Genomic DNA, 24,220 nt, shown 5'->3' on the forward strand with positions numbered 1-24,220 from the left:
TCTCCGGCGGTAATTGGATGCAAAAAATAACCCCCGGACCACTTGGCCGCTTTTAGCAGGTTAATCAGCCGCCCCCGCCGACCTCTCAACCCCATCCCGTCCTCCCGAATTAGCCCCGCGAATCGAAAAATTTCGGCAGGATTTCTGGTGGCGTGGCGCACGAGCGCACCGTCACATCTTCGTCGCGACGCCACTTTTATCATCCAGTACTACGCGTACGCGTCCCGACGCCGCTCGCTCGCTGCCGCCACACGCGTCCGTGCGCCGCCGACTTCTCGAACTTTTCCCTCCGTCCCAGAGCGAAAAGTTGCACAAAGGTAGGTGGGATTTGATGTTTCGCTGTTCGAAAAATGTGGAAGCGGACGTGTGGGGACGGCGGGTACGATGGGGGCGGCGAGAATTTTTCGAAAAAGTTCTATCGAACGATTCGGTATTGATGAAGCAAGTGAGTGGTGAGCGAAGTCGTGTTGGTAGTTTGGCTGGGCGAATCTCGTTCACCTCATCGTAATTAAAACGCGCTAATGGGAAAACTACCAACTACTTGCACCGCTCATTAATTTTGTCTTTGATGTTTTTGCTTGTTTTATCCATATTTTTGCTGCACTAAACGTGATATAATGGTTGCGCTACAGGTGTCCTCTAACTGTGGCTCCAGCTTAAAGTTTCCAAAAATGGAACAACAAAATTTTTGCCTGAACGATATGAGTGGAGTTTTTATTTTTTAAATGCCTATAAAAACTATCAAAGGAAAGAACAGAGAATTTTAGCTTTAGTCAACAAACTGGAAAAATTGCGTCGTGTCAACTTTTTCTGCAATTTTTTTTTTTTTAGTTCATTGACATCTTTTTCCAAAAATATTACCATTTCTGGAAAATAAGGAACAATTTAAATTATAACATTTTCAGAGGGAGGAACAAATAAAAAGAATTGGCATCGCTGAAATGGAAAATTGTTTCCTAAAATCCAAAATATTTCGGCAAATAATTTAGTTATTGTGTATTTGAGAAAACGGCAATTTTTTCAGCAAATAACTCTAAGAAGTTGAATAAAATATACAATTCAAGATAATTCTTTTCAAACTCGAGAACTTTCAAAACTATTTTTACATCAGAAGAGCTATTATATGATCTAGGGTTCTAAATACGGAACAGCCTGTAGTACCTACATAGCATCTTTAATATCCCATAAAGGAACATAGTAGTTAATTATGCTAATTAGTTCATTACTAATAAATACAACATTGATAACCAATCGATCGTTCTGTAGTATTAACCCAATTTAGGTTAATTAAATTTATGTACCGGGTGATTCACTATCACATAAGATTTGTGAAACTGTATGGTTAGTACCGGGGGATTTTAAATGATTGTGACTTTTTTTCTTAAGTTGGGAACATTTTTCATAAATTATTTTGGCAAACTTGATACCTTAATCAACACATTGGCGTACGTACGTCATTTTGACATTTTATGTATTAATAAATTGTGTCAAATAGGCGAGGACGCCTATGTTTATGTCAACTATCGCATTAAAAAGCAGAATAACCAACAATAATATTACCAACCTATGAAAAATTCATTTAAAATCACCCATCTAGTAGGTACGTCGTATCTTTTTTAATATAATACTAATAAAGAATCATAATAGAGAAAATACAACCTATCGGGTTGGCAACTTTGTATGTCAAAAAGTTTAACATTTGTTGTTTCATAAAAAACTGCAAATGTGCAAAATAAAGCATTTGGTCAGCCGAAAAGTCTAATACAAATGTCATACGGTAGTATTTTTCAGCGCTCCAACTAATCAAGCACTCGGCTTCGCATCGTGCCTGAAACCTAGTTTTCGCGCTATAAAATACCCCTATCATACTGTAATGTAACTATTTTTTATTCAGAATTTAGAATCAGGAGGAAAAAGGAAAATCGATTTTAAAGTCGTCAAAATGAATTGGTTTGTTATCATATCGGTTATCTTAAATTTTACTCCTACTACATACTATGATATTTAAAAAGAAAAGAGAGAAGATAATATTAATGATTGAAATTTTAAATCAATTCATTTTACCTAAATTTGTAAATAACACGACAAGTTTTAGAAAATTACACAGTATCATATATAGTGGAGCTTTAACAATTATCAGATTAAATGGTTCAAAAGAAATTGACCAGACAAATAATATAAAAGCTAAAGAATTACCAAAATGGGAACGAAGACTAAATAAACGCATTAACAATATCAGACGAGACTTAGGTAGAATAACTCAATATTTAAAAGGTATAAATTCTAATCATCTAAATAACTGTATTAAATCGATTTTAAATAAAAACAGAATACATTGTTTAAAATATAACGAATATAATGAAACACTAATAGAAATTAAAGACACTTTATTACAAAAATTGAATATTTATTCTAAACGATTAAAAAGATATAAAAATAATAAACAACGGAAATTTGAAAATAAACTATTTAGAAATAATGAGAAGTTGTTTTACAAAAATTTAGCAGATAATAAAACTCAAAATAATAATGGTCTACCAAATATAAATGAAATTAAAGAATTCTGGTCAAACATATGGTCAAATGATTCCTATTTTAGAAAATGAGATACCAGATAGTAATAATCCACATCATATTCAAATTAGCCTTGAAATTTTAGTTAAAAATATTAATAGTTCACATAATTGGAAATCCCCTGGAGGTGACCAAATTCATAACTTTTGGTTAAAAAAATTTACTTGTATTCATAAATGCTTACTTGATTACTTTAACGGATTTATTAGGGAACCTAACACATTTCCAGAGTTTTTGGCCCATGGTATAACATATCTGAAACCAAAAGATTCCGATACTAAAAATCCATCAAAATATAGGCCAATCACATGTCTGCCTACAATTTATAAAATTATGACATCTTGCATTAAAGTAATAATTTACGACCATTGTCAAAAATTAAATATACTTAATGAAGAACAAAAAGGTTGTGTTAAGGAGTGTTTTGGTTGTAAAGAACAACTTATAATAGATACGGTAATAATGGAACAAGCTAGAAAAAATAATAGAAATATTTATACCGCATTCATAGACTACAAAAAAGCCTATGATTCAGTACCATATTCATGGTTAATTAAAATTCTTAAAATTTATAAAATTAATTTGGATTTGATTAACTTTTTATCCCATGTTATGACATTTTGGAAAACTACTTTAAATTTATCAATAAACAATACTAAATTAAAATCCGAGCCTATTCAAATTAAACGGGGAATTTATCAAGGAGATTCTTTAAGTCCTTTATGGTTTTGTCTAGCCATCAATCCTTTGAAAAATCTATTAAATAGCACTGGATATGGTTTCAATATTAGAGTTAATAATACCACACTATCCAAATTAAATCACCTTCTTTATATGGATGACATAAAACTTTATGCATCTAAAAAGAATCACATTTTATCTTTACTAACAATAACTGAAAATTTCTCAAATGATATTGGCATGAGTTTTGGTATTGATAAGTGTAAAACGCAATCAATATGTCGTGGTCATTACGAAAATTTAGAATATATAACTAAAGAAGGAGAAATCATTAAAAATTTAAATAAAGGAGAATTTTATAAATATTTAGGTATTAATCAATCAAATCATATTCAACATTCAATTATAAAAGAAAATTTAGAAAAACAATTTTATTTAAGAATTAAATCTATTTTAAAATCAAAATTAAACGGTAATAATTTAATTAAAGCAGTTAATACATATGCTGTTCCATTGTTGACCTATTCTTTTGGTGTTATAAAATGGTCCAAAACTAATTTACAGAATATAAATATTCAAACTAGAGTTCTCTTTACAAACTTTTGTAAACATCACCCCAAATCTGCTATTGAAAGATTTAATTTACCACGCGAAAATGGTGGTAGGGGTTTTTCAAATCTAGAAATTCTACAACACAATCAAATTGCTTCACTAAAAAATTATTTTCTCAATAGAGCTCGTGATAACACTTTTTTTAATGCTTTGGTTTCAGCGGATAAAGGTTACACACCTTTAAATTTAAGTGATAATGTAATTTCAGATATTGTTGAGCCAAATATACCTGACACTATAGCAAATATAAAACAAAAGTCTTTACATGGGAGATATTTTAAAGAACTAGAACAACCAGAAATTAATATTCAAGCTTCTCATGCATGGCTTAAAAAATCAAATATTCATCCTGAAACTGAGGGTTTTATATTTGCAATACAAGATCGTGTTATAAATACAAGAAATTATAAAAAACACATATGCGGTTTACAATCGATCATTGATAAATGTAGGATTTGCGGAACTGAAGGGGAAACTATTGAACACATCATTTCTTGTTGCACCGTTTTGGCTCAAAGCGAATATAAAAAACGTCATGATATATTCGCAAAAATTATACACATGAATTTAGCAGTTAAATTCAATTTATTAAAGGATACACAACCACATTACATTTATAAACCAGAAAGTTGTTTAGAAAATGACAATTACAAATTATATTTTGATCGCACAGTTTTAACTGACATTCACATTCAGCATAACAGACCAGACATTATTATTTTAAATAAACAACAAAAGCAAGCATATCTTTTAGATATAGCTGTTCCAAATTCACACAATATAACACAAACATATAATACAAAAATTAATAAATATTTAGAACTATCCGTTGCTATGAGAAATCTTTGGTGTTTAGAAAAAATTTCGATTTTACCATTTATAATTTCAGCAACAGGAATAGTACCGCAATCTCTTTTTAAAAATTAAAAAATTTTGGACTTAGAGAACACATTGGTGGTTGAAATTCAAAAAGGTATATTATTATACTCATGTCACATCGTGAGGAAATTCCTTAACATTGACACAGAACATAAAACACAAAAAAGTCAAAATGTGGAGGCGAGACGCCGGTAATTATGTTGATAAGCACTGCACTATTACTTGATAGTATTATCCGTAATAGTGTATGTACTCCGGCAAAATTGCCGTGCCGCCGGGTGGAGGTGGGATACGAAAATAATATTGTTAATAATTAAATGAAGAATAATGTATACAGCTAAATAAATAATAAATTAAAAAAAATGTGTTTTCAAATTAATTATCATTAATTGATTTAAATATCCGTAATGACAAGTAAATCCGGCCTTGATGCCGTGCCCGTTTTTTTATTGTTTAACAATGCATTTAAAAATAACAGTGTGCAGCTAGAGAAAAATAAATTCAATTTTGAATTTCTGGAAAATATTCTTGATACAAATTATTGTACACAATTAGTTGAAAGGAATGTAATGCCAGGTGGACGATTTAATACCATTATATCAAGTGAATAACTCGCTTCAATAACAAAAAGAAAAAACATTTTATTTTATTGCAATAAGTAAATTGGGGATTTACAAACAAACTATCATTACAACGAATTCAACATTTCTGGGTCAAGGAATTAATTTTTCAATAGGTACTGCGCCACATTTTTTTTACCATGGAATTTACCAAACGTTAGCATCCTCAAATCATGTCATACTGTCCAAATATTTTCGATGACGTTTAAATCGGGGCTGCGGAGGAGCACTCCGATAGTAGAACAGAATTTTTTTGAAGTTATCTTTTAATTGATGTTGCGATATGTGTTGGGGTCCTGTGTGACCTTGAAATAATCGACAGAATTTCGTCAGAACATCCTGTTGCATTTGATTTCATCCATTATAGGATCAACTTTGTAAATTAGGCTAATTCCACACCAGTGTGTGTCGCAACTTCACACCATTATGGAACCGCCCCCATGTTTACCCCTGCAATCAGTATTGTACCTATATCAGGGATCAAGGTAAAGTGGTTTCAAACTATTCCTGCGCCTCCCCCTTAACATCAAATATGAGCAATTTTTCAAATCACGGAAACATTGAAAAACTGTTTTGCTTTTCGAGGAGATGTCGAGTTCAGAAAAGTTACTAAATCACAGAAAAAAAATCTACTCCTATTAGATAATACTGTGATTATTTGTTTTTCATTCATTGCCCACAACTCGTTGAATAATAATTTCAAAACTCACTGCAAATATAGAAAGTAATAAATAAAAGTATATTATTCTATTCGCGGATAACGGCTATTACTCGCTCGGATGAATTACGCCACTCGCCTGCGGCTCGTGACACAAAATCATCCTCACGAGTAATAGCCATCATTATCCGCTCATTGAATTAATACAATTATTCATCTCAGTAATTCCGTCTCATCATTATACACTGGATGCACTCGTAATGGAATAGTTCCAGACCATTTAAAAAAATCGTGGTCTCTTCCACTTCACTTGTTACGATTTCATTTTAAGAAAACGTCTTCTTTTCAAATATCATTTGAATTTCGGTGATAATCTGAACACTCTAGACTGTGAAGTTTCTTCGTATTTTTTACAAAGATTATGTAATAGTCTCTGACCCCTGTTCCTACTCTCTTAAAACTTGCAACGTAATATTGTAGAGTAGCATAATAAGGACATTGATCCTTAAGTGTATTCACCATATCTGCATAAATTTGTTTGCCAGACAGGACTCAATTAAGTTAACATTTTTCATGCTTTCTGTGTAAATTTATAAGCAACTCGTTAAATTTTTACTAGAAAAGTTGGTGTAATTATTTGTCAAATATACTCGTTTCCTTTTGCTCATAAGAAAAGTTCCTGACCAAATATCAATACCTCTTCGTATGTGGACATGATTTTCTTTTCACAAAACATTTAAGTATCTTTTTTACAAGTTGAAATTATCTGAAATTTAAATCTATCGATTTCTTTTTGCACATTTCCATACGTCGTTTATCCCAACAAATATGTAAACCTGAATTAACAATTAACCTTTTTCTAATTCAGTTACGAAAAGTAACCATTGTGATATGTCATTTTAGTTGTCAAACGTGCTTCATTTAATAACTAGTCAAAAAAGTGACATTATATTATCACTAGTGTTAAAAAGTGACATTATATTATCACTAGTGTTAAAAAGTGACATTATATTATAACTAGTGGTAAAAAGTGACATTAGTATTATTATCCCGGAAAATTATTGAAATAGCAGATTTAAACAGGATTTTAATTAGAATGTGTGTTTTTCGTAACTAAATTAGAAAAATTTTTGTATGAAACACGTAGCAAAATGGCTATTTTTTTGCAACACTTTAATGTTGGACCACTCGTTGACACTCGTGGTCCAATTGTCATGTCTAGTGCAAAAAAGACGCTCATTTTGCAACTCGTTGCATAAATAGCTATTTTGCTTCTCTATCCGTCATTTTAACATTTTCCTATGAATTCTCAAGAAAAATCCTACAGAAAAATTTACATTTACACCCTTACAAATATTTCTTGGTTCAACAACTCCACATTTTTTCTACGAATCCAATTTTTCCGTTGGTACAACAATTTACTAAATTATGACATGCAAGACATTATATTTTTTATCGTGATGAGGCTTGGTTTCACCTTTCTGATTTCGTTAGTTCTCAAATTTATATAGCTTGGCCAGCATAAATAGTCCCCACAATGCCATTCAATTCTATTAAAATTGGTGTTTCCTTTGCAAGGTTTCGAAGCCGTATTATTTTTATTAATTATATTATGTTTTTTAATGAAGCTATTAGCGCACAAAGATACCAAAAACTCCTCTTTGACACACTTATAAAAAAAAACTGGATGATGTGGAATTAACAAACGGTTATTTCCAACAAGATCCGGCTACTACTCACACGACATCTAGAAGAGTTTTTCCGAGATCGCCTGATCAGCGTAAGATTGTGGCCAAGCCTATCACCTGACTTGACCCCTCTTGATTTCTGTTCTTCCCCAGTTTAAGAAACATAGTGTTTATAATTCCGATCGACTATTTTCAAGAATTGCAATGAAGCAAATGTGACACCGGAAATTCTATTGTTTTTAAAAATTTAAATAGAATGGTTTACTGTTATTTACAGCAAGGTGGACATGAATGAAAATGAATGAATGAAATAATGAATGAATGCTTGAAATAGTGAATCAATTGCTAAGACAAATATTTTCTGCAAAAAAAATGAATCGGCCGTTTTTGCAAGTTACCATTAACGAAAATATGAATGAATAAACAAAATGACCGAATGAATGAATGAATGAACGAATGGATGAATGGTTTACTGAAAAACCAATCGTTTTTTTTTTGCAGAAATTACCGTGAATGAATGAATGAATGCAGACAACAAATTGAATTTATGACACCGCACTCTTGACCAGATTTTTATTTAGACACCTGACAAGTGCAAAATTGCACATATTTTCAAAATAGTTGATCCGCCATTATTGTCATTTTTTTTTCTAAAACCTTTAAATTTGAATTTTGAATTTATGCAAATTCCAGAAATTGAGGTGTAATCCTGCAATTTGAATTGAAAAGCTAATTTTTTCATTTTCGTACCAGTTTACCCAAAAATCGTGGTGCTGTCAGCGAAGAACAAGGTGAAAGATTTCTTCGAGTTATCGAAGAAATAGAAATAAGCTAACGAGGCCGCTAAAACGTAAATATGATTAGAGATCACTGTTGAAATCTAAAAATGAACGTGGGTGCAACAGCGGAAAAGTTTCAAGAAAAGAGGAAATTGCATCAAAAAGGCAACGATAAAATGTTTACACAACACTCACTCGTAATTGATACAAATATTACAGATAGCTATTGAAATATTTTCCTTTTTGTTGTTTCCAGTCTTTGCGAAATACAACAAAAAAAAAAACTACCTAGACATTCTGATATAAATTATTTATACCCCTGTTCACAAAGTTAAATTTTGTCGGCTCGCGTTACCCACCTCAAGCGCTATTATTTCCGAGTGCTTTGAAACATTTTCTTTATTTCACTCAAAGTTAATTCCCCAATGAATCACGAATTTAATTTCAACAATTTAATTTGAAATTATTCACTTCACTTGCGAATAAAAACAATTTCCTTTTTTTGGGTTGTTGATGCCAATGACCCTTCCCAAACCAGATGCTTTCTATTATTTAAACACCACACTTTTCCTCATTGGAATATTTTATTATTAACAATAAATAAGAGAAACTTAAACATTCGGTTTACTACATTTTTACGATAATTACGAATGAAGTGCTAACGTTTCCGCCATAAACATTCCGTTATTTATAAAATACGACGAAATTCGGCCATTTCAAAGTAGCCCCCATTAAAAAAATAACAACGAAAATTGCAGTGCAATAAAATAAATAAATATCGAAGACACGGAGCGCCTCGTCAACACCAGTTTCAAACAAGTGTAAAGCTTTCTGCAAGTGCAGAGAAAATAAAACGCAGATGACCCTCGATTTTTCCAGAATAATAAATAAATGAGATAATTTTTTCGAACACTCGACAAAAATATTATTGTGTTTTGATTGAAAACTCACAAATACAGTGCACTTCACTTGCGTAAACATTCTCCCGTTGAGTTTTTTTCCACTTTTTGGTTTATTTTTAGCGGCGGCGGCGCTCGCGTGCCGATTCTTCGTCCTAATTGGGCGACAACGGCGTGCCGCCAATTTTTCGCGCCCGGGACCCTCGGGGGCGGCCGACACGCCATTGTCTGAAATTCTGCAGCGAAGACGACGTAAAATGCACAGAGTGGGCAAAGTTGGGTGGTGGCGGAATGGGGGATCCTGTGGTGGTGTAAAAGTTGTACAAACACTCGGTATAAATGGGATTTGCTCGTGTGTGTAACCGACGTCGAAAACAAGTGGGCAACGTTCAATTGGTTCTAATCGGGGCTTGATAATGGACGTTGAGGAAGTGTGACGCGGGGACTTTGGCGGCTTCGCTTTTCAATTAATTTGAATGGGTCGTTAAATCGCCTTAAAATGTGCGCTGACTGGCCTCGGATGTGTATTTTGCGCCATTGTTGGTAGTTTTCTGCCGTAACGAACGCTTTGTCCTGTTTTGTCGTACCTATTTATTCACGTCACGAATTTCCAGTCGCCAATTTTTACGGCGGCTTCTTTTTGTTCTTTCATTTGTCCTTTATGTTTTCATGTCTCGATAACGGTATTACTTTTTTGCGCAGCTAGCATTGTCTTTTCATCATTTATTTTTTCTTTTTATCTTATTGCAATATGTATTCAACTCACTTCTTTATGCGCACCACGACATTATTCCGGGGCAGGGAATTAGTTTCACCGTCACGCGTCACGTCACACGCTCCGAGGTGAAAGGCTCATCAAGTTCATTCATTTTGATAAATTTTATACTTCTTAATCACAATATTTCTGGAATATTGTGAGAACAAACTTGTGTTACTTGCTCTTCACAATTAAATTTTCCTTTTGTTAAATATTTCTCTATTATTTTCTTTTTTACTTCTTAGTTATTTACAGACCACCTCCATTAAATTTTTCACTGCATATTTTTTTTTCTTTTCTTTTATTCATATCTAGTGCTTTTCGTTTTTTTGCATTCTAACGCTCAGTTTATCTCTTTTACATTCTTTTATACGTGTTTATTTTTTCTAATTCTTAAACTTCTGGATAGTGAGATTTCCGTATTTGTTTTGTCCACACATATTCTTTCTTGTTTCTATTTACATTTGTTGTTAACTTTCTTTTTAACCTCCAACACACAATTTTTTTAATATTCCAATCAAGTATTTTGAATTTTATTATGTATTTTGTTATTTCTTACCTACTCCGTCTCGAAAGCATTTTCTTTAATTTCTTACTTCTGATAAGCTTTTATCAATTCTTTAATCGTTTTTTCTACATCAACTACAGGGTGTAATCAAAATAGGCCGAAATATTTTAAGCCAAGACATTTGAAGACAATTTACAATTTAAAATAGGGACAAAATAGAAAAAATATTGTATTACACTCGTTTTATAAGCCATTTTGTCGCACTTGTTTGTTTTATAGCACTCCTCGCTGCGCTCGTCGTGCTCTAAAAACGCGTGCGACAAAATGGTGTCTTATAAAACTCGTATTATCCTCCGGAACTGCATTGACGCATGTGAAAGAAGTGGTGGGCAGCATGTTGCGCATCTCCTTAATTGATTCACTTAATTTTTATGTTCTGTTCATTATTAAAACATCTTTAGCGTTGCTATTTCAGTTATGTAGCACTCACGTTGTTTTGGCATGAAGGGAGGCCATGGAAAATTGACATTTAACTTTATTTATTAATTTTATTTTTTGTTTCATTTCTTTTTTTTCAATTCTTACTCCTTTTGAATATTTCCTTTTTTTTATATCGGTTTCATGTCATGTTTTCACCACCTCTGTTTCCCACTTTCCCCATTTTTCTTTTCAACCGTTTCCTTGTCTTCCTCCTCGTTTAATTTTTACATCTTTACCACGTTAAAATTACAATCACATCTTCCTACTTTTCCGCCTTGTTTCCCGACTTGCTCCTCTTCCCCGAGCACAATTTCCAAACTACCGACTTAATCGAGTTTAAGACCTAGAAACCGTGACAACTTACCGTACTTGTCTAACGAACGTTTCGCCTCATCTCGAACCTCCTCAGCGTTCATCCAAGTTTCTTATTAAACACACAGCGATGTTATTGTTTCCAGTTCGATAATGGTGCAAACGCAGTGCGGAACGAACCCGGCGCCTCCGCCATCCCAATTGCCGCCTCCTCGGCACACTTACCTCGTTTACGCACTGCTCGCCTATTATTCGATAAATTTTAGCGAAAATCTCAACCCGCCCCTAATTACAGACCAGACCGAGACAAACAAACACGAGATCATATGAATAATTCAGCGTGCCACGGAATGCAGCCACCCCCGAATGAATAATTGAACAAAACGCCTCGGTTTTAATAATAATTAGCAACGTCTAATTTCTAGTTGGAAACTAAGTAGGTAGACCGATCCCTTCTACCTGTTAAATTTAATTAGGCGCCAAATAATTCAGTTAGGTACTAGCTTAATTGCACGCTCTAGCCTAGACTAATTATTTCGGCGAGGTGGATTTTTCAATCGAAAATCGAAGCGGGGGTTGGGGGCGGCGAAACCGCCGGCGGTGACTCAAATCATCGCGCTGATTAGCGTCGGGGCGGCGATTTCGTCGACGAAAACGTTTTGACGTTTGACGTTTCACGTTGTTGGTACAAAGTTTGAAGCCAGAGTGCGCTAGTGTCGAGTGTTTGTGTTGGCGATTAGTTACCAAGAGGCGCGTTTACACAGTGGCCCAAACAAATGCTCTCGCAATGCTGAAAGGCACTTTTCACAATTCAAATAAACTAACACAACCTCCCGAACGGGAATCAATTTTCAAATTAATTTTAAGAGTAGAGAAAAATATGGGGTGGTCCAAAAACGTAATTTTTAATATTTCAACAATTTTTACATATTGTTTAAACTATTTTTTTATGTTCCGTCACACCCTCAAGTGACTTCTTAAAGTGTGATGAATAATAGTAATAGTAGTAATGATAAGGCAGTGGCGGCGGCCATGCAGGAATAAATTACTTGCAGTGTTGCCGAAAAATCTGAAATTCAAATCATCCAACTTTAAAATTACCAATCGGTGGTTTGGTATTCACGAAGTTCCGTCCAAAACTTCATTAATTACTCAGTTTCCATCAATGGGGTGCGGATTACCGTTTGCATTACGAAATTAAAACATAATTTCTGCTCGGTTTGGCAAAAAACACCCCGAAACTTTTAACAACCCCTTAATGAAGAACGTGACCGAACGCCTCCGACCGCACGACCGACTCAACCGGGGATTCCCCCGAACCGGCGACACTTATCGATCCGGACTATATTAAAGGCAATAAACGCGAAATCGTCCTTTCTAAATGTGACAAAAACCATAAGTTTTTACGGCGCTCAAATCGGGGATTTATGGGGTTGGCGCTAATTTTACTGGGGCTGCTGAGGGAGATTATCGCCTGTTAATAAACAACGTCCGTTAACATTAGACTTTACGCGCGGCGGGGGCGGCCAATGGCGGCGGAAAAATCTCATCCTTTTAAAAGTTTCGCCTTCTTCCATTCGTTCCAAGTTTCAAGGGCAACGGTCTCGTCTGCAAAGCGCGTCCGAAAAGTGAAAGTAATGGTACTATAGAATGTCCTGCAAGGCATTACCGACAGGATGGTGCGCCCCTCACGCCGCAACTCCATCAGACAGCTTGATTTGTCGCAAATTAAACGTGGCTGAGCAATGGTTGAGTAATTAAGCGCACCTTTCAGGACGCACCGATTGGGATAACTCGGGATGAAGGACCTCGACGCAACATTGATCAAGTAATCGAAAGCGTGCCTTGGCGAACAAATGAGCCCGTAAAAATTGAGAGGGAGACGTTCGTTGTTATTCTGGCCGTTGCGGCTTAATTCTTTTACACATTCCGGGATGCAGCACCTGTTTTAAAATTTATAATCGGATAATAAGAGTTTGAGAGCAAAGTTTTACAAATTTTTTCCAAATTAATTTTGAAGTTTCGGGAAATTGGAAAGACATGAGGGTGGTTGATTCTGTGAGGTCAAACCCGTGCAAGAGTGGTGGCTCTGGGCATCGTGATAAATCAGGTAAAATATTCAGTCGAGAAATGTTTTCCTACTAATGAAGTGCATTGAGTGGAATTTGTTTTGAAACCAATGAAATGCGAATAATTTGCGTTTGGTGCATCCGAAGGTTGCTGTAGCGGAAACTGCACTCTGTTGTCTTCTGTTTCTTTTGCTGTTGAATTATATTTATATTTGCTGGTGTTGATATTTTTTCTTTTATGTTTGTTCCTCAATCTATTCGTTCTGCTGCACTAACAAAAACAATTCATAAAATTAATACTCAACAAGACAAACATAAAACCCTAGGTAGATATTTTTTCATACTGTGTTGGTAACTATAAATTATGACATTTATTTGATTCAAAATAAAATTCAATTGCTTTGAATTCCGTTCATATTGTTTTATTAGCAGCACGCTTCATTTATTTATTTATTGATTCTTATTATTTTTACTTAAACATGCCCAGAAAAACAAGACATTTAATAAACACTTAACCTCAAAATTACAATTCTCACCAAATTTTACACTCAACAGCGTTGCCGATAGTAATTATCAAGGAAAATGCGACGTTGGTGTTTTTTTTTAATGGACTTTACACGGAAAGACAAGAAATGATTAAGAACAAGAAGAAAATTAAGACTGTCATAAAAACGAAACATGAGAAGTGAAAGACAAAAGTATAGCAGAATTAGCCAATTTCCAAAACGAGATAATATTCTGTTTGTTTCTTATTCTTTTAATGTTTTATAACAATATTTTATTTATTTTTTTATCTCTTTTGCATCTTTTACACTTTGTTAACCTCAAAAATGATCGTAAAAGAAATTGTACCTGCCTGAGCTACCTGAAGTGGCCGAGAGCACTCCCAATTCAATAATAATCATAATCTGCGCCCTAAGAACGTTTTGAATCCTTACCTTCAGATGGCGAAGACGTGTGGCGTCTTGTTGATTATAAAGCACCACGGAGGACGGAAATCCTCAACTACAAATAATAATACAGACGCAAGACACTCGTACTGTCACTGAATGTGTATTAATAACTGTAAAATATAAGCCATAATAAATTTTCAAAATAAACTGTAGAGGTTATGTTTGTTTGACACTGCAGCGTTAGTGTTTAATGTTACCAACCTTTCAATATAAAATGTTCCGTATCGATAATAAAAATAAAAATGTATTATATGACGCAATTTTTACAGAAAACTACGGAAGCATAAACAATTTATTATCATTTAGCCAGATGCAATTTTTAACACTTCTGACATTATTAAATGTTTATTTTTTGTAATTTCGCAAGAGTCGCTAAGTGGTGTGGTTCAAATCTTTGCTAAATTAGAGAAGTGCTCAGGAAGACTTTGTGTCACCTCAGAGTTTGCCACCAGTAACAAAAAATGCTCAAGACACCTGTACTGTCATTTAGAATGTGTAATATCTACGAAATACAAATTATTACGATTTTTTAAAATTAATTGTTGAGGTTATGTTGCTCCGAATTTGACAGTGCAGCTCAAGGTTACCAATTTTTAAGTATGAATGTTCCACATTAAAAATCAGAAATATTAAAAATTAAAATGGGATCCTTAAAAATTTATTATACTGCATAACTTCTATAAAAAACTACCAATGCCCAAACAGTTTATTACACTTTTAACACTTCTGACATTATTAAATGTTTCATATCTGCAATTTTGCAAAAGTCGGTTGGGTCTTGTAGTGCAGAACTTTGCTACATGACGTGATAAAAGTATTTAACAAAACTTGTCAGCCCAGAGGTTGTTGAAATGCTCAAGACACGAGTGTGAATGTGTATAATAACTGTACCTAAAATGTAAATTAAGTTGTTTCAAGTTTGACAGTACAGTGTCAAAGTGTCAATGTTTTTTGTACCAACTTTTCAAAGTAAAATATTTGTGATTGTGCAAGAGGTGTTATGTCTTGCAGTGCAGATCCTTGCCACATGACATTCGCGCCTCAAATCCAACAGACCTCGCCTATTTTTAGCCGAATGTGTGCAACTGTCAACAAAACTGTCTGAACGGTGGTTTTCACTATTAATTAATAAATATTTAGACTAGCCGACCCGGTCCGAATCGAATTTACAACCAACATGTGACCGAATTTATGACATCGAAAAACCCCACGCTCCTTTTCTTCTACCCAAAACTTTCGTTTCGCAAGAATTAAACTTTTGCGCCTCGTCGTCACCCGACAAACTTTCCAAACTGAAAATTATAATAAAATGGAAAGGAGATGTCCCTTCCCAATCCTTTCTTCCTGCCGGGGGAGTGTGCGACCTTGATTAGACATTTACGACGGGAGACTGCGACGGAAAACAATGAAATTCGGCGGTCTGGGGGTGAATAACAAATTGTTATGATTTTTTTGTCGTTTGGGGGTGGCGGCGAACGCTTAGCTTCTCAGGACGCGACGTAATTAATTACAGCCGCCAGCCAATTAATTAAATGTGTCACCTGTCTTGTTTTACAAGAATTTTGTTATATCGCATTTAATTAGTCACGAAGACTCCGAGCTTGATGTGCATGGCAATAAAAATGTCACAAGAGAAAATATATTTATCATTAAAATAATTCTTTCGCGCAAAAATAAGGGAAGGTGAAAAAATGGAACAAGGAAAAGGAAAGCTCGTGGGAAATAGAAAATATACGCGAAGAGAGACAGAAAAGAATTCAAGACAAAAAAATGCAAAAATATTTATTAAATGGAGAATTCAAAAGAAAATTGAAAGGAAATACAAACAATGAAGAGAAGGTATAAGGCAGAAGAGGAATGTTGGGAAAAAAGAAAATAGAGAGAAAAAAAGAACAGAATAGAAGCTAGAGACTAAAGAAGATAATAATTTTCGAAAATGGAAAGGAAATAAAAGATTGGAAAAATAAAAAGGAATTTAAAAAAATGTCAAAAAAAAGAGAAAACAAAAAGTGGGAAAACCTGAAAGATAAAATTTTATGAAAAATGATTAGATTAGACTTTAAAACAAAGATCTGATCTGCAGTGTGTAAAAAATGCATCAATGCACTGATTGAGAATTATCTACTAATTTATATTCAGTGTAAAGGTAAGTGATAGGGTAGATAACAAAGAAAAAACGAAACTGAATAAATAAAGCCGAAAATTATTGAAAAGTGGAATCATATTAACAGACAGAAAAAATAAAAAACCCTAGGTAGATATTTTTTCATACTATGTTGGTAACTATAAATTATGACATTTATTTGATTCAAACTAAAATTCAATTGCTTTGAATTTCGTTTAGATTGTTTTATTAGCAGCACGTTTCATTTATTTATTGATTCTTATTATTTTCACTTAAACATGCCCAGAAAAACAAGACACTTAATAAACATTTAACCTCAAAATTACAGTTCTCACCAAATTTTACACTAAACAGCGTTGCCGATAGTAATTATCGAGGAAAATGCGACGTTGGTGGTTTTTTGATTTTTGAATCGACATATTTAAATTAAAGAGCAAGAAATCAAATTTTTTGAGAATTGAGAAAAATCAATGAAAGTTTAAACAGTAAAAAGAAAAAAATACATCGATCTTTCGATAAAAAAGTGAAAAATTGGCAATTTAAGAATAAAAAAAAGAAATGTTGTCCCGAAAGGATTAAATAGGTGTTTAATTGAAGTTTCACAAAACAACAGTGGTAAACAGAGAAAATCAAAAAGAGAAGAAGATGAAAACGAAACACTATTGACAGATGATAAAAAGCGATGAGTTAAGTGAGATAAAGCACAGATTAAGAAATACACTGGGCGAGATGTAAATAAAAAATGGAAAAAAAGGTTTTGTTTGAAAAGAAAATTAATTAGAGGAACAAAATGGAAACGAAATTCGAAAATGAAAATCGAAACGGTTGTTTGAAAACTCTTTCACTTCCTCCAACTAGTTGGCTCGGTTTTGATGAGATTATGAATAGGGATCGCCTTCGCAAAAGTTAGTTTCCGTGAGACCTACAATTAATATTTTCTGTAGCGTTTCCGCCATTCCGAATAAAATTTATTCATTCAAGACATCCCGAACTTAATTCTGAAATTACACAAACTCCTTCCGCTCCATTCGTAAAATTCCTTTTTTCCCAAGTGGCACGTTTCATTAATCATATTTGCAAATTTTTCGTTCCATGTCGAATCGATACTGCGGCCGAAACACATCCACCGCCGCCGCCGCAACTGCATCTTTCTTCCCCGACGTCGACTTGTAAACACTCCGTGTTCATTACGTCCCTCGCTCTGTTTGTCCATCAAATAACGCGAAAATAGCGAAACCAATCCACTATCGGCTCCGTACAAGAAACTTTCATTTTTCACCCCGGAGCCGCCGGAGGCGACTCCGTCGATCAGATCTGCCACAACTCGACCATCGATTATTGCTTTCTCCTGTTCGCCGTCGCATATCGCATTTCCAAAAATAATTACAACTGTCACAAGCGGGTGTTAATCCCGAAGTGGGTTAATGACTGGTTGCGCAATTAGGGGTTGATGACATTATCTTCGTCCCAATAAAAACCCCCCAAATCGATACGTTTGCCATCACCGCGTCTTAATTAAACCGGGGAAAAATTCAAATCGATGATGATGGTCAGGGGTGGAATCGGAGAGGGTGGAGAAGGCCCTCTTTTTGTCGCCGCCGCTCGCAGCTACAAAGAGATTCGACGTGTGTTAAGTCGCTGTTTGTATTTCCACCGGGTGGGCTTCACGCTCGTCCTGCTCCAGGAGCAGGATGGACGCTCGATCTGGCAATTTTACCGAAGACGAAACTTGAAAATTTAATTAAAAGGACTTCTTGTCGTTTCTGGTAGTGTTAAAAAGTACTTGAAAACTTGAAACGAATTTAAAATAGTGACATTTCATGGCAAGAGATCTGCGAAGGATTGCAAGTGCTGTTTCAAGTTTTGCACTGTCGGAATAAGTGTTTGCCTTGCAGAACTTACTACTATTGTTCAAACGCAATTAAAGCGGAACTGAAGCAAATATAATTATAAAATATTTTGTTGCACAGACTCCGAGTCTCACTACTTCTTGTTTGATTAGAGATGATCGTCAAACAGGCCTCGAGTGTGAAGTATTTTTGATCAGAAACTCTTAAAAAGTGCAATTGGCGTTAAGTTGTGGTCAAAGAATGGGGATTATTGTCTGCAATAATTATTTTGAAGTCGATTAAAGGCGAAGATTGTTGCAAAAATCAGAGCCAACAGAAACATCTCAGATGCTCAGATCGTGCTGTAATCGCTGACAGACAAAAATAGCAAAACCAAAATAAACAACTTCAAAAATAGCATAATTATTAAAAGGAAAATCTCAAATAAGGAAATGAAAAGTAAATTTGAAGAGGTAAATTGTTTACTTTTAACTTAAGGTAAGAATGCTTGGCTTTTGAAATGGATTTGTACTAAAAAAAATCGATCCACTGAAATTTCTTCAAATATTTATGTGTTTATGGTAAAAACTGGGTCTATTAATTTTTAGGTGGTGCAATTGTTATAAAAACAAGGTAAAGAATAAGGAATCAAGGAACAAAAAAGGATGCGAAATTAATAATAAATAATTATTATTATGTAAAAGAGAAATTATGGATTTTGTTGTTTATGTTTTACGTATGGAGCACAAAATTAATGACGATAAATTAGAAGGACGAGGAGATAAAAGGACAAAATGAGGGACAGAGTTGAAAATGGAAGAAGAAAAAGCTTACAAAGAATCATATCTCAAAATATGAAAGAGGAAACGAGAGGAAAACGCTTTAGTAAAAACATTTTAAAAATTAAATTTTCTCTCTCGGGTGAAATAGAAATGTCTCGCATCAGCTTTATCGTTGTATTTCAAGAACTCACCAAGGAGTTATTCTTGCTTAGTTTTCTTGTAGTGCAACATTAAAAAGAGTCTAACTCATCTCAGTAATGAGATAGAGATTTTTAAACAAAGTGAGAATAGAGAAAGTTCTCAGACTCCGAAATTAACCGCGGTAACGTGCCTAGACTTCACTGTATGAACTCTTAAAATAAATTATAATTGCAAAAAGTGAGACAAATACAGAGCGCCCAGAAATGTGGTAGCAAGTTTTTCAATTGGTCCCGCAAGATGACACCACAGACCATCAACAGAATTAAGACTTTCAAAACCCGTATAAAACATGGGAGACACTGACAACACTAGCGCTGCTCTAGCGTTAGGCCAAACTAAATTACCGAATTTACTCGTTAATCCGATCGGGAATTTCCGTTTAAAAAGAAGGTTGATTTGAATATTAATTAATAATGTCATCAGTAATTTTGAATTTTCTAATTTCTGTCAAGGTTTAGTCAATAAATTTTATAAATTGTTCTACAAAATAAATTACTCCAAACCAGTATCTTGAGATAATTTTTCGTTATCTTTTTATTTGGTAAGTTATCTTTTTCTTTTTGAAAAAGTACGAAATAAGTATGGTTTTTCAGATCGCAATTTTTATTTTATTTATTTGGATATGGAAAAAATTAAACATAAATGCTTTGTAAACAACAAGATCGGCGATAAAAAATAAACATTTTAAATATCCAAAATTAGAAGAACAAAGGAAACGATGGATAGAAGCTTTAGGTAAATGTTGCACCACCCTTCAAAACAGACAATGCCTTTATTTGCGAGAAATATTTTAGCACCAATTTCTTTACTCAAAAAACAAAACTCCATAAATACGCCCTGCCGTCGATTTTTCTTCGTGAAGACAAACAAATTTCAATAAACAATGTTAGACCAGCTGAACAAATTGAAAATTCTACGATTACTGAAAATCCCACTGTAGAGAATCTAATCCTTCCTGTTATGCCCAAGGCCCAAAATAGACACCCAACAAAATCTTCTAGTGTGTTGCAAGTACTTGAATGCAAGAAAGTTAGTAGTCGTACTTCAAAAGGTAGAACCATTTATTATATGGACCGATATCAGCGAAAAACAATTTCAAAATTAAAAAATCTTTTGCACGATTTTAAAATTATCTCCAGAAATTTTAGAAGTTAACGCAAAATCAAATTATTGAACTAGATCTACCCTTCAATTCAGTTTCACTCGCCTTAAACTAGCCCACTCATGCCCAAAAAATCCCAATTTACACACAAACTTGTTTAATGAACTACTAATTTGTTGTATATGTTAGAATTTGTATTAAAATGTTTAAAACTTATTTAGTCGTTTCTATTTTTTTTAAATAAGTGTCAATTTAAATCAAATTGAAAAAAAAATAGGCAACTGGGTATACAGAAAGTCAGATATGCAACTTGTTATACATTAGTTTGGCCTAACGCTCGGGCAGCGCCACTTGAGCGCGTCCCCGAAAATGTAATCCCACTTGACAGTCTTACTATAGTTTAATTGTCTGTGGATGACACTTTTTTACAGAGACCTTTTTTATGCATGGCAACGCCGCTATCTAAATTGAGATAAATAAATGTCAAGAATTGTCAAACGTAAAACATTCAAATTTAAATTTTATTGAAAATGTTCAAATTGACCACCGTTATGCTCAATGCATAACTGAACCCTTCGAGCAACATCTCGACAAATTTTAGTGCACAAATCGGAGGTAAAAATTGTTCGGAAAACCTCCTTAACATATTCTTTTGAAAAAATTCAAAAATTGAATGTTGCAAGATTGAACAAATTTGGCTTTTCGAAAGTGCCATCTTGTGTAAAAGTTGCTACCACATTTCTGGGCGCACTGTATACAGTATGTCGCACTTAAAATCAAGACAATCTGATATTTTCGATATCTGTAGGAATAGAGATTTGAATGTTTACACAGTCGTAGAAGTATCTACAGTCTTTTCAAGTACCTATTTCAACCATAAGTTGTAAACCCAGGAAATTGTGATCTCACTAATGAGATAGAGATTTTTTAGGCTAATTGAGACAACAAAAATAATCACGGTAACTCATCTCACAAGTGTCTAAACTTCAGATTAACTCTTAAAAATTGTTGAAAATAAAAAGTGAGTTAAATATCCTGATTCTGTCATCACAGTAGTTTTTTTGAATGAAGGATGCAAAAAAAATTATAGAATAAGCTATCTCTAGTTCAGTTTCTCTATTAGAGGTTAGAGGACTTAAATATCGGGTGTTCATTTAAATTTAAAGTAGGCGTTGAAGAGTCGATTGTGAACGTACCATGGATTGCAGATCATGGATCAGCTGTTTAAATTTAACCTCACTTTTTGCGTTGTTTATGTTTTTACTCTACAGACCGGTGAGTGGTGCGTTCACAATCGACTCTTCAAGGCCAACTTTGAGGACACATTTAAATGAAGACCCGATATATCTCTTTGCGAACAACAATTTTTAAACTGGCACCACCAACTGAACCGTGATAGTCATGATTTGTTTCGATCACACGGTATATTAAAATACAGAAAGGACTGCATTAAGCCATCAAAATCATCTTAATTCATATCAAGAATGGAATAAAATACGATACGATACGAAATAAGTTTAATTAAAAATTAAATAACATTTTTGTAAAGTTTTGACATTTAAATTGTCTTATTAATGTAAAGTCCATTCAAAAATCAAAAAACCACCACCTGTTGCTTTAGGTTGGTAAAATTTAACAAACCCTAGGTAGTAATTTTTTCATACTATGTTGGTAACTATAAATTATGACATTTATTTGATTCAAAGTAAAATTCAATCCCTTGAATCTCCTTCAAGTTGTTTTGTTATTGATCAGCACGTTTCATTTATTTGTTAATATTATTTTTACAGCTGGTTGCAAAAAAAACGGGAACTGTCAGAATAAAATTGACACATTTTTGCAATTTTTCCATAGTGTGAAACCTTCTTACGGGAGATAGGTTAGATTTAACGTCAAAATTCAATCACATTTTTAAAAATCACTTGATAGGTATTGTCAAGTAGACAATTAATTGACAAATCGACAAAACCAAATTTACATTAGGAAAATTTTCATTTCCCGATTTTTTTGAAACCAGCTGTACTTAAACAAGTTCACACGAACTCCCGTTAAATTTGAGTAATTTGACACTTAACCTCTAAATTACAATTCTTACCAAATTTTACACTAGACAGCGTTGGCGATAACAATTACTTAGGAAAATGCTACGTTGGTGGTTTTTTGATTTTTGAATGGGTTTTAAATGTCACTCATCTCATGAATGAGGTAGAGATACTTCTTGCACCATTCTATGATTATTTCTCTTTTTGTTAGAATCTTTGTCACAAATCTCAGACAAAATATAAAAACTTCACCACTTGTTATTCTTCTTTTCAAATTTATGAACAGTTTTCAAAAAGTTTGATAAATCATCGAGCACTTTCTTAAGAATTAAATATCTCTAACTCGTCTCACAAATGAGAGAGATTTTTTTTATTACCAGAAAACTTATTGAAAACTTTCAAATTTCAGTCCAGTTGAAAACGGACAAATCCTTACGCCTGCGTTTTTCTTTTTCGAAAATTTGTCGAGTTTCATCTCAAAGAAAAGATAAAGCTCGAGCTGTCACGTGCTTCGCACCCTCGTGACTTAGTAGGAACAAAGCGTTGACACAAAAGAGATACATTTATTTTTCTAAAGCCGCACAAAATGTAAAACGTCACAAAGCCCGTCTGATACACACACACATTAGGTCCGTTTCTCCGGTGAAAGCTCCTTAAAAATAACACTCATAAATTCGTACATCTCCCCCATCTCTCCCCCCTTTTTCACTCCATTCCTCTTCTCAATTTCACGCTTGCCATTCGCTAATTGCGCGACTTTCCCGACCCGTACCTGTCCGCATTTTCCTTTCAATTATCCGCAAATCTGCGACTTTCCTCTTTCGGAAAGTCCCTCCCTTCACATTATTAATTTTGCCGAAATTAAAACGCGTCCATCCGCATTCCGCCCCAAATTGGAAAACATCCTCGGATCGATCCCGCTTATGACATTTTGATGCACCCGTTTCCCGCCTCGTAAATTTCGGACATCATCCGAAGTCGTTTGTAGGACAATAAATGCGTTTACGGGACATTCGTCCCCGGTAATTGTTTACGTTGGGACAATAAGGTCGACGGGTTTATTAATTAAGTCGTCGCCCCGCGCGGGGACGCTCATCTGCATGGACGACGCCGGGGTGCGGGCGCCCCCCGCGGCCGCCGCTTCCTCCACGACGCGTCGGGGGCGGCTTTATTGTCTTATTTACTGCAGAATTCGAATATAATTGAAATGCCAATATTATTTTATGAGGGCAGTTAGGGAATATTAGCGGCGAAAGTGGGCCCTGAATTCCTGCGTGATGGCCGACTTCGGCGAAGTCGTTCTTCCTCGTTCCTGGGGCGTCGAGGGCAGTGCCCCCCTTAATGCACGCTATTAATTACCACCTCCATTATTTACCCATTCGATACCATAAATATTTGCCCCAATCATAACCCCCAATCAATGCGACTCCATGTTCTGCATCCAAGATAATTGAAATAGCGGCGACCCTTACGTCAGCGGTGACCGCAACTTCCATTTTCTGATGTTTGCCGGCGGTCAGGGCAACCAGTGGCGCACCAGAAAAATCGACCCTTCATTATGGTTATCGTTATTATTATTACATGACAACATGGCAAAATGGCAAAATGAACGTGTAGTGAAGTAATATACCTAGTGCTTTTTTCGTGTAGTGAAGTAATATACCTAGTGC

General features: G+C 34.4%; 1 protein-coding gene across 1 annotated transcript in view; it reads left to right on the forward strand.

The window, feature by feature from the left end:
• The first annotated feature begins 237 nt into the window (after positions 1–237).
• The window catches only part of LOC138129718 (secretin receptor-like), a 30,332-nt gene continuing 6,349 nt past the window's right edge, over positions 238–24,220 (forward strand). The window contains exon 1 of the mRNA XM_069046025.1: positions 238–317. The gene's annotated coding sequence lies outside the window, so the exon portion shown is untranslated. The remainder of the gene's footprint in view (positions 318–24,220) is intronic.

The sequence above is a fragment of the Tenebrio molitor genome, chromosome 1 (assembly GCF_963966145.1).
Source record: "Tenebrio molitor chromosome 1, icTenMoli1.1, whole genome shotgun sequence".
Lineage (NCBI taxonomy): Eukaryota > Metazoa > Arthropoda > Insecta > Coleoptera > Tenebrionidae > Tenebrio > Tenebrio molitor.